This window comes from Muscardinus avellanarius, assembly GCF_963383645.1.
Source record: "Muscardinus avellanarius genome assembly, chromosome: X".
Classification (NCBI taxonomy): Eukaryota; Metazoa; Chordata; class Mammalia; order Rodentia; family Gliridae; genus Muscardinus; species Muscardinus avellanarius.
In genome coordinates this window covers 85,834,108-85,851,931 of record NC_137792.1, presented here as the reverse complement: position 1 = coordinate 85,851,931, position 17,824 = coordinate 85,834,108, and positions in this window count along the sequence as shown.

The window sequence follows — 17,824 nt, the reverse complement described above, 5'->3', positions numbered from 1 at the left end:
ACCATGCCTTAGAATCATCCAACTGCTCAAGTTTTCATTGTTATATTCATTACTGTTCTCTGTTACACATTCCCAAAGTCTTCCTCATATTTAGCTTTTAAGTTTTCTGTATAATGATCACTTAGTTATGTGTGATACAAAGTTAGCATTTAAATATTGTTAAACACTTTTTGGGCGTGGTGGCGCACTCTTGTAATCCCAGCATTTGGGAGGCTGAGACCGGGAGGATCACAGTTCGTGGACAGCCTCAGCTACTTAGTGAGGCCCTATGCAACTCAGTGAGATCCGGTTTCAAAATAAAGAATAAAAAATAGGGCAGGATGTATAGCTCGGAGGTCAAATGCCCCTGGGTTCCATTCCCAGACCCACAAATAAATAAATAAATATTGTTAAACACTTTTTATTTACTGATTTTTCCTACTTACTGAAATAAAACATGAGACTGTAAAAAAAAAAAAAACTTCAATTGCAGAGGTACATGATGCAGCAAATTATCCCCTCTCCATAATTCTACTGCCCAGAGATAACTAATGATAGTTTACAGATTGGATTGCATTTTTCCAGAATATTTTCCCTGGCATATTTTTTACTTTTCTTTGCTTATTTTGAGGGTTATATACTTCTTTTAAAAATAAACCTTTAAAATAGCAAAATAGCAAATATTTTTATCAAGCATTATGATTTAAGTTATATTTAACACTTTCAAATGCACATCAAAGTCCATCTTCAATCAAATGACACAGTAGTTCACTCTTACACAATTAAAATGCCTCCAATGGACTTCCGGGAAGATGGCGACTGAGAAAAGCGGGGCTTAAGAGCCCCGCTAACAACAAATCTCCATTACCACAAAATCAGCGCCTATCATAGCCAGAAAACACCATCACCAGTGAAACAAAAAAATCACCAGGCTCCAGAGAGAAAGCGGACTGAGAACAGAGTCACAGAGGAGATACACCGGCCTCACGCCCGAGGACACGGCAGACGAGGCAGCAGCGCCATACTGCCGGCGGCACCGGCGAATTCACAGGACGGCTACAGCAAGCCAAGGTGAGCCACTGTGGAACAGCCAGGCGGGATTTCTCCGCGCAGAGAGCATCTAAAGCTCCCAGTGGCCAAGCTCAGCACATGCTGCAGGGATTCAGAGTGGAAATCAAAACCAAGAAGAAAAACACCAGCCCCACAGCCGAGGGCGTAGCAGCGGCGCCATGTTTCCACCGACGGCAGCAGCACCGAATTCAGCGAGGCCAGTAGAGCTACATCTGCGTACTCAAGAACAGTAAGTCAAATTGCGGGCCACAGAGGAGAAATCCCAGTACTGTACTCCCTGGGTCTTGACCCAGTGGGGGAGGGGCGGAGGCAGAGATATCACACCATGGGAGAATGTGCAACCTGGCACCCCCCACAGTCTAAAGCAGCCTCTATCGACTCTCTGGGTCGGAGACTCTGTGATAAAACCCAGTAAAGGAGTAGTTGGGTCTGAGATACTACTGACTCGAGATCCAGATCACCTTAAGTGAAGTCATAGTGACCCAAGGGAAGAACCCAGAGAAGGCACAAACTTCCGAAATCATGGGAAAGAGGAATAATACTGGAGCAATAAATGCCCACAACCCCACAACATCAGAACCCGATAAAACAGAAAATCAGAGATTTCTAGAAGATCAAATCAGGAAAATAACTGTAGAAATAATAGAGGTGCTTCGAAAAGAACTCAGAGAGAGCCAAAAAGAGATAAAGGATGCAATTAATGAAGTAAAGGCCTCAATTCAAAGCACAAACAACCGATTAGAACACATGGAGAACAGAATCTCGCTCTTAGAAGATGAGCAATCCAAAAATGAACGCATAGTTTCTAATCTAGAAAAAAATATCCGACAGCAGGAATCTGATATTGAAGAAATATGGGTCCATTTTAAGAGAGCTAACCTAAGAATAATTGGAATAGAGGAGGGAAAAGAAAGTGAAACCAAAGGGATCAACAATCTCTTCAAGGAAGTAATAGCAGAAAATTTTCCAGACATAGAGCAAGAGGTCGATACACCAGGAAACTTATAGAACTCCCTTTAGACAGGATCGGAGAAGAGGATCCCCACGCCACATAATTGTCAAAATGACCAATGTGGAAGCCAAGCAGAGAATCTTAAAGGAAACAAAAGCAAAGGGCCAAGTGACATTCAGAGGCAAACCAAATAGAATCACTCCAGACTTCCCAAACCAAGTTATGAGAGCCAGAAGGGCTTGGAGTTACATATTCCAAACTCTGAAAGAAAACAACTTCCAGCCAAAAATTTCCTACCCAGCAAAACTTTCTATCAAATTAGATGGAGAAATAAGAAGCTTCCATGACAAACAGAAACTGAAGGAATTTATGTCTTCAAAACCAGCGCTAGAGAAAATACTCAAAGAGATTAACTACAAAGAAGAAATAGGTAACACTCACCAGAACCAGAGAAACAAGAGTTTCCATCCAACAGACAACTAAGATTGGTTATCTTTGGAGATTCATTATTTATGTTAGTCTTTTACCTATCTCTAAAGGGTATTGTTTGCCTTTATTGTTGTTAATTTTTAGGATTTCTAGTTGGAATATTAATATACCTTCAGATATAGCAATTAGAAATATTTTATCCCATTCTATTAGTAACTGTTAACTCTGTTTACATTGTCTTTGGATATACAATATTTTTTTATTTTTTAGGGAGTTTGTATACTCCTCTGTTGCCTGTGCCATTGAAATCATAACCAAGAAATCACTGCCAGTTTCAATGTTGTGAGGTTTAATGACCCAGATTTTCTCCTAAAAGTTTATAGTCTTAAGATTTATATTTAGGTCTATTATCTATTTTGAGTTAATATTTCTATATGGGATTAGGTAAGGGTTCAATTTTATTCTTTTCCATGTAATTATTATTTTTAACAATATTTAGTTAAAAGATTAATATTTCCACCACCAAATGTTCGTGGAAACCTTGTCAAAAATAACTTGACAATATAGGGAAGAATTTAGCTCTAGGCTTTTATTTAACTCCAATGGTTTATATATCTGCCTTTAGAATAGTACTACACTGTTTCAATTATTGTAGCTTTATATGGTTTGAAATCAGAAAATATATATCTTCTAGCTTTGTTCTTTTTCAAGATCGTTTTGGGTACCTAGAGTCCATATTCCATATTAGGATAGATTTTTTTCTGAAAAATAAATATATAAATACATGATAGTTTCACCTAAAAAATATAAAAAAATATTCTCTGGTAAGAAAGAAAGCAAAAAGAAATATTGAAATGTTATCTTTAAGTCATCAAAACTTGGTATCAGACAAATGAAACTGTTATGTGAGATTATCATTTTTAATTTTAGATAAATTGCCATAATACTAGATGTCAACTACTAAGCCAAGCATGGGAGGGAGGGATAGGGAGAGAATGGGGTGGGGATCGGGTGGGGGCTGACTGGGAAAAGTGTGCATGTATGTCTACAAAAGTATGTATCCTACTATGATGTATGAATACAGTGTACCAATAAAAAAATAATAATAAAATAAAATAAAATAAAATGCCTCCAACTTATGTTATGATATCTATGTAGATATTATAAGGAGGGAACGGAGATTCTCCTTTCTGATCACTAATATGTGGTGAAGAGCATCAGGAGAATTATATGAAAAATGAATAGAAATAAATCATTTTGATTTCAAAATATATTATTTGAAAACATTAATTCCTCAATAAGACCCACAAAGCTCAGGAAATAAAACTGAGAAGCAATAAATGGGATGATGTCAAATTAAAATGCTTCTGCACAGCAACGGAAACAATCAAGAGTCTAAAGAGAGAGCCTACAGAATGGGAGAAAATCTTTGCCAGCTACTCCTCTGATATAGAACTAATATATCTAGAATATAAAGAACTAAAAAAATCACTAAAAACCAAGTAGCCTAATTTAAAAAATGGGTAATTGAACTGAATAGACACTTCTTAAAACAAGTACAAATGGCCGGGTGTGGTGGTGCATGCTTGTAATCCCAGTACTTGGGGGGCTGAGACAGTATTGGAGGTTCACCAACAGCCTCAAATACTTAGTGAGGCCTTCTGCAAATTGATGAGACCTTGTTTCAAATTAAGGAATAAAAACTAGGGCTGGGAGTGTAGCTTGGAGTTCTGCCACTGGGTTCCATCCCCAGTACTGCAAAAAAAAAGAAAATGTACGAATGACCAATAAATATATGAAAAAAAGTTCAACATCACTAGCAAGCAAGGAAATGCAAATCAAAATTACACTGAGAATTCATTTAAAAATAAGTTAGAATGGAAATCATCAAGAATACAAATAATGCCAGGCGTGGTGACACACACTTGTAATCCCAGTGATTGGGAGGCTGAGACAGGAGGATTATAGGTTTGCAACCAGTCTCAGCTACTTAGTGAGGACCTCCACAACTTAGATCCTGTTTCAAAATAAAAAATAAAAAATAGAGCTGGGAATGTAGCTCATAGATAGAATGCCCCTGGGTTTCATCCCCAGTACTTAAAAAAAAGAATACAAATAATAAATGCTTGCAAGGATGTGAGGAAATAAGAAGTCTTATACACTGTTTTTGGGATTACAATTTAGTACAGCCGCTATGGAGATCAGTGTGGAGGTTCCTCAGAAGACTGAGAATGGAGATACCATATGACCCAGTTATACCACCTCTGGGTATGTTTCCAAAGGAATTGATGTCAGAATATTAGAATACATTCATACCCATGTTTAAAGCAGCACAATTCACAATAGTCAGGTTATGGAAGCAACCTAGATGCTTGTCAACATATGAATGGATAAATACAGTATTATTTAACACAGCTATAAAGAAGAACAAAATTATGTCATTTGCAGGAAAATGGATGGGTCTTGAATATTATGCTAAGTGAGCTTGGCCAGTCTCAGCAAGTCAAGGGTGGTATGTTTTCTCTCATATGTGGAAACTAGAGAAAAAAAGCAGAAAACAAAAGAGACTTTAGGTTAATAAGGAGAGAGCCCTGTAGAATATTAAGAGAGAGGTTAGATGAAGGAAAAAGTTTAAAAAATGCTATGCCCATGTATGAAGGTATGAATACCAATCTCACTCACATGTATGGTAAGGCAGGGGGAGTGGGTCAGAATCTGTAGGGAAACACACCAAGTGTTGTGTGCAGGTATGTTTGTGTCACTTTGTACCTCACTACGATATGTGATTACAATGCACCAATAAAAGTATAAAAATGATATGTGTATACATACTTCTACTTAATTCTTGATAGGAAAGAAGAACAAACTATTTGTTTCTTATCATAGGACAGAGATAGTTTCTTTTTAAGGTCAAAGTCATTTATCCCACAGAATTTCACATTCCCCTAATTAGAAGGCATAAAATAGCAATACAGAACAATGACGCATAAAACAATGACTACACTAGGAACAGGGTGGTATTAAAAAGCTATAAATGTTTTTTATCAATTTTGGAATAAATGTAATAGGTTAACAATCACAAAAACCAGGTTAGAGTGAGACCAGTCAATGAGTAAACATAATTAACATATTTATACAGTAAGCTGTTTATTACAGCATTAATTCAGAAAAATTACCATATTTATTATTTTTTTAATCAGTAAAGAGGCCGTGAGATGAGGAGGTGGCCTTTAGCCCACAGGAACTTGATTGGGGGATCACTTGGGGACCTCACAGTTCAGATGCCCTAGTTTACCTGCCAAGGATGGCAGTTGGTGGGGTTAGTAGAATAGGATTCAGTTAAGCCTTAACAGTCCTGTTTCCTTCCTCTAATTAATTACAGAGTTCAGTACATCTTTTTTCCTTATCCTCATGAAAAACATTCATTAAACACCTAATTAGATGTGGCATTGTTGCAGGGAGGTGTGTGTGTGTGTGTGTGTGTGTGTGTGTGTGTGTGTGTGTGTGTGTCCAACCGCTTAGTTCAGGTTTGGACTGGAGAAGATTTCTGTGTTCAGTAGTTTCTGGGAATCAATAAATTTGCTACCAATTCAAACTGCTCCACAGAGCCTTTAAGAATGTTTATACTCTGTGACCCATTAATTTCACTTTTGGGACTCTGTACTAAGGAAAGAGAAATCTGGACTACGATTTATATGCAAGGATGTCCATGGCAACATTATCTATAAGTTTAAAAAATTGGAAAAACCTGAATGGCTACAGTTAGGAAACTGATTAACTAGATGATACCAAAACCATAGAATGCATATATTACATAACCAATTAAAAACATATCATCAAATATTTAAGGACATGGAAATATGCATAGCAAGTTTCAAATAGGCAAGACTGATCCAATTTTGTTTAAAATTACACAAATGCAGAAAAAAGTGACTAAAAGGAAACTGAAAATATTTAATATATTTATCTTTGAGTAGTGACATTACAGAAAATTGCTTTTTTATAATTGTCTACATCCATCAAATATATTAAAGAGCATGTACTTTTTGTGGTACTGGGGATTGAACTCAGGATCATTTTACCTTTTAGCGATACCTACAGCCCTATTTTATTTATTATTTTGAAACAGGTCTAAGTTGCTGAGGTTGTCCTTGAACCTGTGATCCTCCTGCCTCAGCCTCCCTAGTACTGGGATTGCAAACATGTGCCACCACACCCAGCTAAGAGGATGTATTTTTTAAATTAGCATCAACATACAAAAAATCTGCTTAACAAATGAATTACATAAACAGGTAGATGTTTCATAATTACATTCTATCCCCTCTGCAGTGTGCCTGGGATAGCTCAGAATGCAGCTACTTTGCCCCCACCCCACACCTCCACTTTCAGTCTTCCTTTGCCTGAGTGCAAGTCTTAGAAAATGTGTCACCTCTCTCAAGGTAATTTGTGCTTCTCCTTTGTGTGATTCTGGTTTATTGGTGTTAGCAGGTGGGCAAGAAGCTTTACTGGTCTGCCTCTGGCTATGCCCCTGAAATCACACCTGTAGAGGGCTGTCTACTCTGTGGATTGCCCGAAGGAAGCAGCTTTATGGAAAACTGATCTGACCTGTCTGGGAAAATGAACAGAACAATACTATTTAGGGGCAAGACAGAATAAAGAAAGGGATAAAATCAGCAGTGTGTATGCTAAAGAGCATTCCTTTGGTAAGGTTGTATTTGAGTGTGTTGCTGTTTAAAATAAATACAATTGGACCTGTAGGAAGGAAGTTCTGTTGAAGGTGAAATGCACCTAAAACCATGCTTGCCTCCTAGCTCTGCTCAGGATCCCAGGTTCCCAAGGAAGTAGTTGTTCAATAAAGGTTATCATCCTTTTGCAGGGCCTGGTGGCACACGCTTATAATCCCCGCGCTTGGGAGGCTGAAAGTCAACCTTAGCTACTTAGTGAGGCTCTCAGCAACTTAGCAAGACCCTGTTTCCAAATAGAAATAAAGATATAAAATAGGTCTGGGAGTGTAGCCCAGAGGTAGAAGTCCCCTGGGTTCCATCCCCAGTACCACCACCACCAAAAAAGAAAAAGAAAAAGAAAAAAAAGTTATCATCCTTTCACAAATACCCAGCAATTAGAAAAGTCAAATAGACACATACATTTTGAATAATACAAAACTGCATAAATTAAAAATGTGACTTTTCCTCCCTAATCTCACTCTTCAAAGATAACCTCTATTAAAAGTCTGACACATTGTTCCTTTATGATTTTTCTACTTTCCCTCTATATCTACAATGAGTATATGCACATATACAACTATAAGAAGAGTAAACAAAACTGACCAAACCATAAATATTATCCTGTAACGTGCTTTTTTTTTTTTTGGTGGTACTGGGGTTCCTGGAAGCCCTTCTACCTCCGGGCTACACTCCCAGACCTATTTTATATTTCTTTTATTTGGAAACAGGGTCTCTTAAGCCAGCGCACGTGGCTGGCTTTGAACCAGCGTGATCCTCCTGTCTCTGCCTCCCAAGCGCGGGGATTACAAGCGTGTGCCACCACGCCTGGCCTGTAACGTGCTTTTAAAAAAAAACAAAACTCTAACCTGTTTCATGGACCTGTTTTCTGTGTCACTATGTATATAGGTTTACCTCAGAGCTGCTGAATAACCCTCCATTATATGAATGTTTTAGATTTTTTCACCTAACTTCCCATGATTGGTCATTTCATTTAGTTCCAGTTTCATAGCTATACGCAGTAAGCATCCTTCTACATATACTGTAGAGCCAATTTAAGGAAAAAATCTTTCCATCAGCTGTGTATTACCTAACCATTTGCAATTAGTTTCCTGGGCTCTAGAGAACAGTTTTTAATGGCTATGCCAAATGTTCTGTAGCATTCCGAATGGTCCAAGGCATCCTTTCCAATTAAGTTGCAGTCTACTACACACTGCATTTTAAATTACATTATGCTTTAAGGAGGGCTCTGTCTTTCATTATTGATGCAGTGTTATAATGTTCTATCTTAGTATTAATGTCTTGGACTTGAATGAACACTACCTGAAGAGAGCGAGCAGCCAGAGGCTGCTGGTATATGTCACCAGAGACAGCCCAACCCATGAATTGCCCCTCCTTGGATTACACCCAGCATCTCTCCACCACTTCTGGCAGGTAGGCATGACTACAGAAAAAGTGCTTTATCTGCCACCTTCCAATTTGAGGGAAAGGAGGAGGGGGCACATATACTAGGCGTTCTACCTTTGAGCTATGTCTCCAACCCTTTTTATTTATTTTTTTATCTTGAAACCGAGTCTCACCAAATTGCTAGGCCAACCTAGGACCCTCTAATCTCAGCTTCCCAAGTACTGTGATTTCAAGCCTGAGCCACTTCACTTGGTATACAGCCCTTTACAGCCATTTCTTTGATTTCCTACTTGGAAGTGACCTCCTTAGCCATTGCCTATTCCCTTCCCATCAAAACACATCTCTTTTTAGAACTCTCAGCTGCCACTATTCATTTGTGTTAGCATGACAGAAAGTGCTTAAGGCTTGGCATCAGCAGACCATTTTCTAACTTTAGGCCTTTGACCAAATCAATGAATCTCTCTAAACCTCTATTTTGACATCTATAAAATGGGGATTATTGTAATATCTTTTTCAGAAAGTTGATGTAAAGCTAAAAGAATACATAGGAAAGTACATTAAGTTCAAGGAAAAGTGTTCTGATTTTAAGATGCCATTATTACTTACGAATTCCTTCAGATAAACTTGTTTTATTTTACTTAAGTCAGATTTCTGGAGACAACAATATAAGAGGAATGTTTATTATGGTGCAAATGTCAAGTAGTAGAGCAGGTCAGTGGGAAAGCTCTTTTGTGATGGGGAAATATTACCAGGCCTTCAAAAACCACGTTTATAGGGTCGGATAGTATCACCAGTATAGAAGGCTGACCAGATTCCCCTGGCAAAAATATCAGAATACCTGTGGGGGAGGAGAGGGAGCAATACACATGTGTTTGTGTGGTTGTGTTGGGAGGAAGCTGTCAGTGAAGGCCTTGAAGCCTGGTGCAGGGAGCGCTGTTACTCTTTGCTACTTCGATGGGAGAGGAAGATTGGAAGGGGACAGGATAGCATGGATTTCTGTGGACTGGCCTGAGGATCTGTCCTCCTGGGGAAGATGTGTTCTAGCAACTGTTTGGTGTATTTTTAAAGGTCAGAGAGGCTTTGGCTCTATAGGATGGAGTGGCGGTGACACCTGATTAATGTCTGTGCAGTACTTTCCAGAATGAAATTTAATCAGCAGAATGATTGCAGCAAGCAGCTGCTTGGAGGAAAATGATCCTGTTCTAATGGTGGCTTGTTTGATGTGTTGGCATCATAGTAGGGCACGTACATTATTAGTCCAGACCAAGGGGCCCCAACTAAAACACTGGATCAACTGGTAAGGAAATGCAGCAAGCAGCAGCAGCCCCTGCATGGCTCTGTGTAGGATCATCCCTGTCAGATTGTCAGATCCTTCCCCCTCCAAGGACCTTTACTGTCAGCCTTTTTCCCACCCCCAGGGGCCACCTTGTCAGCTCTTGTAGTCCACTCCTATTATTCACTCCTTGAGTCCCTCAGATCCATCACTCTGAGAGTACCCGGCTTCAAGGCCTTCTTCGCTGACAGCTTCCTCCCAACACAACCACACAAACCCATGTGCATCGCACTCTCCCCTGCATCCCCCAGGTATTCTCAGGGATTAAATGAAATGAAAAATGGCCTCTTCTCACAAAATGATGGGAGTCTTTCAGTCTAATTATCCCTCCTTGCCCTATTTTTCCATCAGAATCACAGAGGTTATCATCCTGATTTGCAGAAAATCTGTAGCCCATATTATACTCCTTAACGTTTAGGAAATACAGTGGAGACCCACGTAATTGACATGGCCTTCCACTCAAATGATATCAGGTGTTTTTCCTACAAGGTGACTATGCCAGCCCTCCCTTACCTGGATCTGTGATCTCATATGTTTTTCTGTAGCACCGATAGGATGGAGGAGCTGCTCACAATTTTTTACTGGTCTTTGTTTTCCTCATTTGAAAAATTTCCATGAAATCCTTCCGAAGCATACTCCAGAATCACCACAGGGATCTGACTCAGGCTAAAGTCAGTGCTTGAAACTATGAAGTCCATGGTTTATAGGAGAAAGCCCAGCCTTTCAGGACGAAAATGAAGAGAGTCAATGCAACTGTCTTTAAATTTACAGGGCCAACCAGCTATTGCTTCAATGGCAGTTGAAGCTATTTCAGGATTCCTAAGCTTTGCCTGAGATCCCACTCTAGAGTCCTATGTATGAAGTGAATCTGGAATCTGGGGAAAACATAACCTTGACAAATATTCCTGGCCATTAAATTGTGTTTGTGGAGTGGGGTTATGGGGTGTTCTGGAGGTAGAATCAGACCCAAGGTGGTAGAGATGATATTCAAATTCAAAAGACATTATAACTAGTAGAAAACAAGACACCACTAAGCACTTGCTTTCTAGCAGTTCGTAGTGATGTGAGGGAGAAAGATTTCTAAAAAGATAATTTCAGTGGGCGTGTGGTGACACACACCTATAATCCCACTACTTGGGAGGCTGAGACAGGAAGATTATGGAATCCTGGCCAGTCTCAAAATTTAGCTAGGCTCTTAGTGACTTAGTGAGACTCTCTTTTAAAATAAAAAATAAATAAAATAGGGCTGGTGCATAGTTTAGAGTTAGAATGTTCCTGGGTTAAATCCCCAGTACCAAAAAAAAGATAATTTTAGGATAAAAATTTTAAATGCAATGGCAAAGGTAAGTACTGGCTACTGAGAGAAGAGTTTAAGAGCTTCCCATTGCAGGAAAGATAGGGGAAGTGCTACCTGATTTAAGTATTAACCCATTGACTCCCAAGTTGTCATTTCTGTGACTACTTCAATGAAATTGACACAGTTGCATTGAATAGGTTGGAAAGAATAATACAGGGCTTATAAAATACTATATTAATTGATATTAACTAATACTATTATAATACAATGATATTATTTTAAAAATACTTTTATTGGTGCATTGTAATTATATATCAAAGTTATGTTCAAATTGATATAATCATAAATGCACACAACACTTACTGTGTTTCCCTTCAGGTCTCATCCTGCGACCTACTCTTCCTTGTATATATTAGTGAGATTCATAGTTATACCTTCATACATAGAGCTTAATTTGAACTGTTTCACTCATGAGTCCTTCTTTTTCCCTCCCTCCCCCATCCCTTTCCACTCTTCTGTTGGTTTCTCCCCTCAATTATCTAAAGTTCCTTTCATTTTCTATTTTCTCTTTAACTTCCACATATGAAAGAAAACATTGGATCCTTGTCTTTCTGAGACTGGCTAATCTCATCATACTATTCTCTAGTTTAACCCATTTTACTGTAAATGACATAATTTTGTTCTTTTTATGGTCAAGTAAAATTTCATTGTGTGTATATACCATTTTTCCACTATCTATTAATCTCCTGACAGATGTCAAGAGTGGTTCCATAATCTGGCTATTGTGAATTGTGCTGCTACAAACATGAATATGCATGTGTCGCTATAGTTCTGACTTTCAGTCTTTTGGAAAGATAAGGAGGAATAGGATAGCTGGGTCATGTGATGGATAGCTGGGTCATGAGTTCTATTTGGTGGTCATGTGGTCATGGTTCTTATTGCTGAGAATTTCTTTGGATATTCTGGGTCTTTTGTTCTTCCATATAAATTTTAGAATTTTTTTTCTAGCTCTGTGAAGAATAACATAGGTATTTTAATTGAGATTGCATTGAATCTGGAGGTCACTTTTGGTAGTATGGCCAATGTGATGGTATTTTTTCTGTCTGTCCAAGAACATGAGAGATCTTTCTATCTTCTAAAGTCTTCTTCAATTTATTTCTTTAGTGTTCTATGACTTTTCTTGTAGAGGTCTTTTTTTCTCCTTGGTTAGATTTATTCCTAAGTAACATTTGAGGCTATTGTGAACAGAATATTTTCCAGATTTATTTTCCCATGAATTCATGATTGCTGTATTGAAAACTATTGATATTTGTAAGCTGATTTTGTATCATCTACTTTTTAAAATTTGTCATCTCTAGAATGCTCCTGTTTGAGTTTTTTTAATCTTCTAAATATAGAATGACATCATCTGCATATAGAGGTAATTTCAGTTCTTCTTTCCCTATTTGTATTCCTTTAATTACTTTTCCTTATATTATTATTAATATTTTAAAATTATATTATATATTATAGTTTTTATAGGTATTCCACTTCTGGGATGATGGGGAGAAATGAATTAAATCAGCCAGGTGTGGTGGTGTATGCCTGTAATCCCAACACTTGGGAGGCTGAGACAGGAGGATCGCAGGTTCAAGGACAGCCATAGCATGTAGTGAGACTCTCAACAAAAAGTCCCTGTTTAAAAACAAAATAAAATCTGGCACACGCTTGTAATCCCCACACTTCGGAGGCTAAGACAGGAGGATCACACAGGTTCGAAGCCAGCCTCAGATACTTAGTGTGGCTCTCAGCAACTTAGTGAGACCCTGTTTACAAATAAAATATTTTAAAAAGTCTGGGAGTATAGCCTGGAGGTAAAAAGCCTCTGGGTTCCACCCCCAGTACCACCAAAAAAAACAAAAATAAAATAAAATTTGACTGGAGGCTGTACCTTGGAGGCAGAATGTCCCTGGGTCCAATTTATATTGCCACAAAAGGGGGGGAATAAATCATTTACTCATTTATTCATTGTCTAGGATGTAAGTCCAATGAGGTCAGGTAATTTTTCTATTCATTGTTGCATACCAAATGCCTAGAATAGTACTAAGAATAATTTGTAAGCACAACAGATAGTCTTTGAATAAGTAAATGAATACATGCTTATTTTGTTCCAAGCATTGGGCTAAGGAACTGGGATGCAAAAGGAGGGTGATAAAAATAGAAATATCAAGGAGAATTTCTAAGTTTCTGTCTTGAGAAACTGCATGGACCATGATGCCTTTGTCTAATATGTAGAGATGTCTAAAGATGGGGCTGGTGGAAATCATCAGTGGGTTCTATTGGGGTATGTTAAGTTTGAGCAGTTTATAGATCATAGTAACAGAAAGGTCAGGCAGGCCACTGGATATTTGGGTCTGGAGATCAGAGAAAACATCTGGCCTGCATATATAGATTCAGGAGACATCAACATAAGGCAAATCTTTAAATCCATTGGATTGGATAAGATCAACTAAGGAGAGAGTAGAGAGAAGAAAAAGAAGACCTGTGGCTCAGTCCTAAGGAACAATATCACATAGAGGTATAGAAGAGACAGCAAAGGAGACTGAGAAAGTAATGAATTATAAGGAGAAACAGGAGAGCCTGGTGTTATGGAAGGCAAGAGAGTGTCTTGAAAAAGAGTGAATATTAAACTAGGTTGAATGATCCTGAAACCAAGTTAGATAGGGATAACAACATGCCCACCCAATTTCATAATGGAACTAATGGTAACCTGTGGAGAGCCATTAAGGCTTTCCCCCAGATTAGTGTCTCTGACTCAGCTGACTGTCCTTCGCCCAGAGTCAACAAGGTTTGGGGAGAAGATCAGATGGTGATGATACGAGGGTAATGATTAACCTATCTGTACCTATCTGTAATATATGTGTTTTGTATTGGTCTTTATTGTATTCCAGTGGTGATAGCATGAGAATGTTGTGTATATATGTAGCTGTGTATAAATACCTCTGGAAAAACAAAGTCGGGCATCGGTGCAATAAAGATGAGATTGACCCAGAAGTAGACGTTGGCCTGAAGCGTCTGCGCAAAAGAGAATACTGACTCAGGCATAGTCATCGACCATAGGAAATAATGACCCAGGAACAGGGGTCGGCCAGTAGAGATAGTAGGCTGGCGGCTCCCCCACGTTAGAATTAAAAATTCTTCATCCTCACACCTCTCTTCAGAACCCGTACTCTTGCCGGCTGGCTCCGGCAGGTGGTGGCCCATAGGGGAAAATTCTGAAATTGAGGATCCCGTGAAGGACACCGCTGAATAAAAAAGGAGTGCGCTCCAAAAGAAGAGATACAAAGGGCTAATAGATACATGAAAAGATGTTCTTCATCACTGGCCATCAGGGAGATGCAAATCAAAACTACACTGAGATTCCATCTAACCCCAGTCAGAGTAGCAAGCATAAAGAAATCAAACAACAACAAATGCTGGCAAGGATGTGGGGAAAGAGGAACTCTTTTACACTGTTGGTGGGAGTGCAAACTAGTTCAGCCACTATGGAGATCTGTGTGGAGATTCCTAAGAAAGGTGGGAATAGATCCACCATATGATCCAGCTATACCACTCCTGGGTATCTTTCCAAAGGGGTTGAATTCAGAGAAATACAGCAACATATGCATACCTATGTTCATAGCAGCACAATTTGTAATAGCAAAAATATGGAACCAACCCAGATCTCCATCAACAGATGAATGGATAGCAAAACTGTGGGAAATACACACAATGGAATTCTATTCAGCCATAAAGAAGAACAAAATTATATCATTTGCAAGAAGATGGAAAGCCCTGGAGAACATATGTTAAGTGAGATCAGCCAAGCACAGAAGGAGAAGATACACGTTTCCTCTAATATGCCCAAACTAGAAAACACAAAGGATACCAGTGGGACTCCAGATATTAGAGGGGAAATACTAGCTAAGTTTTAATGGAAAGATAGGAGAGGAGAAAGGCCGATCTTGATTAATGAGGGTCTACACCTGAACATGTGTAAAATTATGAATAAGACATGGTTAACCTGGACAACCATTGGTGGGAGGGGGGAAGAGAAAACAGGGGCGGGGGGGAGAGGGCACCAAATATAGTGTAAATGTATACTATTTATGTTCAATTAAAAAATTGTTAAAAATAAAGAAAGAAAGAATAAAAAAAAGGAGTGCAGTCAAAGATTTTTGGTAGCGGTGAAACGTGGGAATTTTGTAATATATAATTGGTCACTAAAGTAAAGCTTTGCGCAAAAGAAACTAAGACAGAAAATGAAGGCGTCTAACATGTAAATAGTAATAGATGATAGGTCAGAAGATTAGTTCCCAATGTAAGAGTTGTAAAAATCTAATGGGTCAAAAATATTGTAATATACAATGGGTCAAAAATTAGTTTTTTGTTTTTTGTACATAGGTTAAAAGATATACTTTGTGTTAAACTTCCTAAGGAAGAAACTGCTGCTCAGTACCATAGAGATGAGTTGTTTTCTTTAATTTCGCCGCTTCAAGCAGCTATAAATTGGGCTGCAAAAAAACGGAGAAGATACTAGGGGATTCCGAGTTTTCCTGGATACTGAAGACCCTGATGGTTAAGGAAGTGTTATTAGATTTCTTAAAAGCCGACAAAACTGGGTCAAGGAGGTGTTAATAATTTCTTGAATGCTTTAAAAATAAATAAAAAGGGGGAGTTATATCCCCATTCACCACAGAACTCTTTAAATCTTGTTGACTTTGGGCGAAGGAAAGTCAGCTGAGTCAGAGATATTAATTTAGGGGAAAGCCTTAATGGCTCCCCACAGTAACCTTGACATGAGCAGTTTGAATGTAATGGTAGGTATTGAAAGACCTAATTTTGTGGGGTAAAGAGTAAATGTAAATGGAGCGATGAAAATATGTGTAGAAAAAAAATTCAAGAAGTTTGAGCATGAGGGAGAGCTGAAATATAGAACAAGAGGAATTATATAAGGCATCCGAAGCATGGCGAAAGAAAGTATCTCAGAAAAGATAACATGATCAAAGAAAGCATCTCAAGCCAGGCGCAGTGGCGCACACTTGTAATCCCTGCGCTTGGGAGGCGGATACAGGAGGATCACGCAGTTTCGAAGCCAGACGTGCTGGCTTAAGAGACCCTGTTTCCAAATTTAAAAAAGTATAAAAATAGGTCTGGGAGTATAGCCCGGAGGTAGAAGCGTTTCCAGGAACCCCAGTACCACCAAAAGAAAGAAAGAAAGAAAGAAAGAAAGAAAGAAAGAAAGAAAGAAAGAAAGAAAGAAAGAAAGAAAGAAAGATAGCATCTCAGACAGAAAAGATAACATAACCAAACATGGAGGGTTTAGTGCTTACTATTGATAGAGCCAGGGTTAAGACAGGTAATGTTGCAAAATGAAGAATTGAACCCAAGGATGATCTACCTCTGAGCAATGCTGTCGGTCCTATTTTTAAATCCATAGGATTGGATTATTATTTGTCTTCTATTTTGAAACAGAATCTTGCTAAGTCACCCAGGCTAGCCTGGAACCTACTATCCTCCTGTCTCAGCCTCCCAAATATTGAGATTACAGACATGTACCACCATGTCTGGCAAATTTCTTTTTAAAGTGTACAATTCAGTGAGCTAGAGTTGGTGGCATATGCCTTATAATTTCATTGCTTGGGAGGCTGAGACAGGAGGCTCAAAAGTCCACAGCCAGTCTCAGCAACTCAGCGAGGCCCTCTGCAACTTAGTGAGACCCTGTTTCAAAATAAAATAAAAAATAGGGCTGGGAGTGTAGCTCAGAGGTAGAGTACCCCTGGATTCATCATTAGGATCACAATAAATTAATAAACAAATAAATAAATAATCATTCAGTGGATTTTAGTATAATAGCAAAGTTGTGCAAACATCACTACTACCTAGTTTCAGAACATTTCATTACCCCTAAAATAAAATCTATAACCAGGCCAGGCGTGGCGGCGCATGCTTGTAATCCCCATGCTTGGGAGGCAAAGACAGGAGGATCACGCAGGTTCGAAGCCAGCCGCACTGGCTTAAGAGACCCTGTTTCCAAATAAAAAAGTTTAAAAATAGGTACTGGGAGTGTAGCCCGGAGGAGGAAGGGCTTCCAGGAACCCCAGTACTATAAAAAAAAAAAACCCATAACCATTAGTAGCCATTCCCCATTGCTTCCCCACTCAAAGTCCCTGACAACTACTAATGTACTTTCTGTTTCTATGAACTTGCTTACTATGAACATTTAAACTGTATGGAGCCTTATACAGTGTAAGGCATTTTATATTTGGTTTGTTTTTCACAATTTATCTATGTTGTGTCAGTACTTATTTCTTTTTTATATTTTTTCATTTATTTATTTTTGTCATACTAGGGCTTGAACCCAGAGACATTCTACCTCCATGCTATACTCTGTCCTTTTTTTAATTTATTTTTATTGAAAATAAGTGGTATACATTTAAACTGTGCTTTGTGCCCTCTCCAACCCACCCCTGTTTTCCCTCCCCCCTCCCAACAATGAGTGTCCAGGGTATCCATGCTATATTCATTCTTTTACACGTTTGCATGTAGCCCCTCATTAATCAAGTTCAGCCTTCTACCTCTCCTGTCCTTCCATTCAAACTTTGCTGAGATTTCCC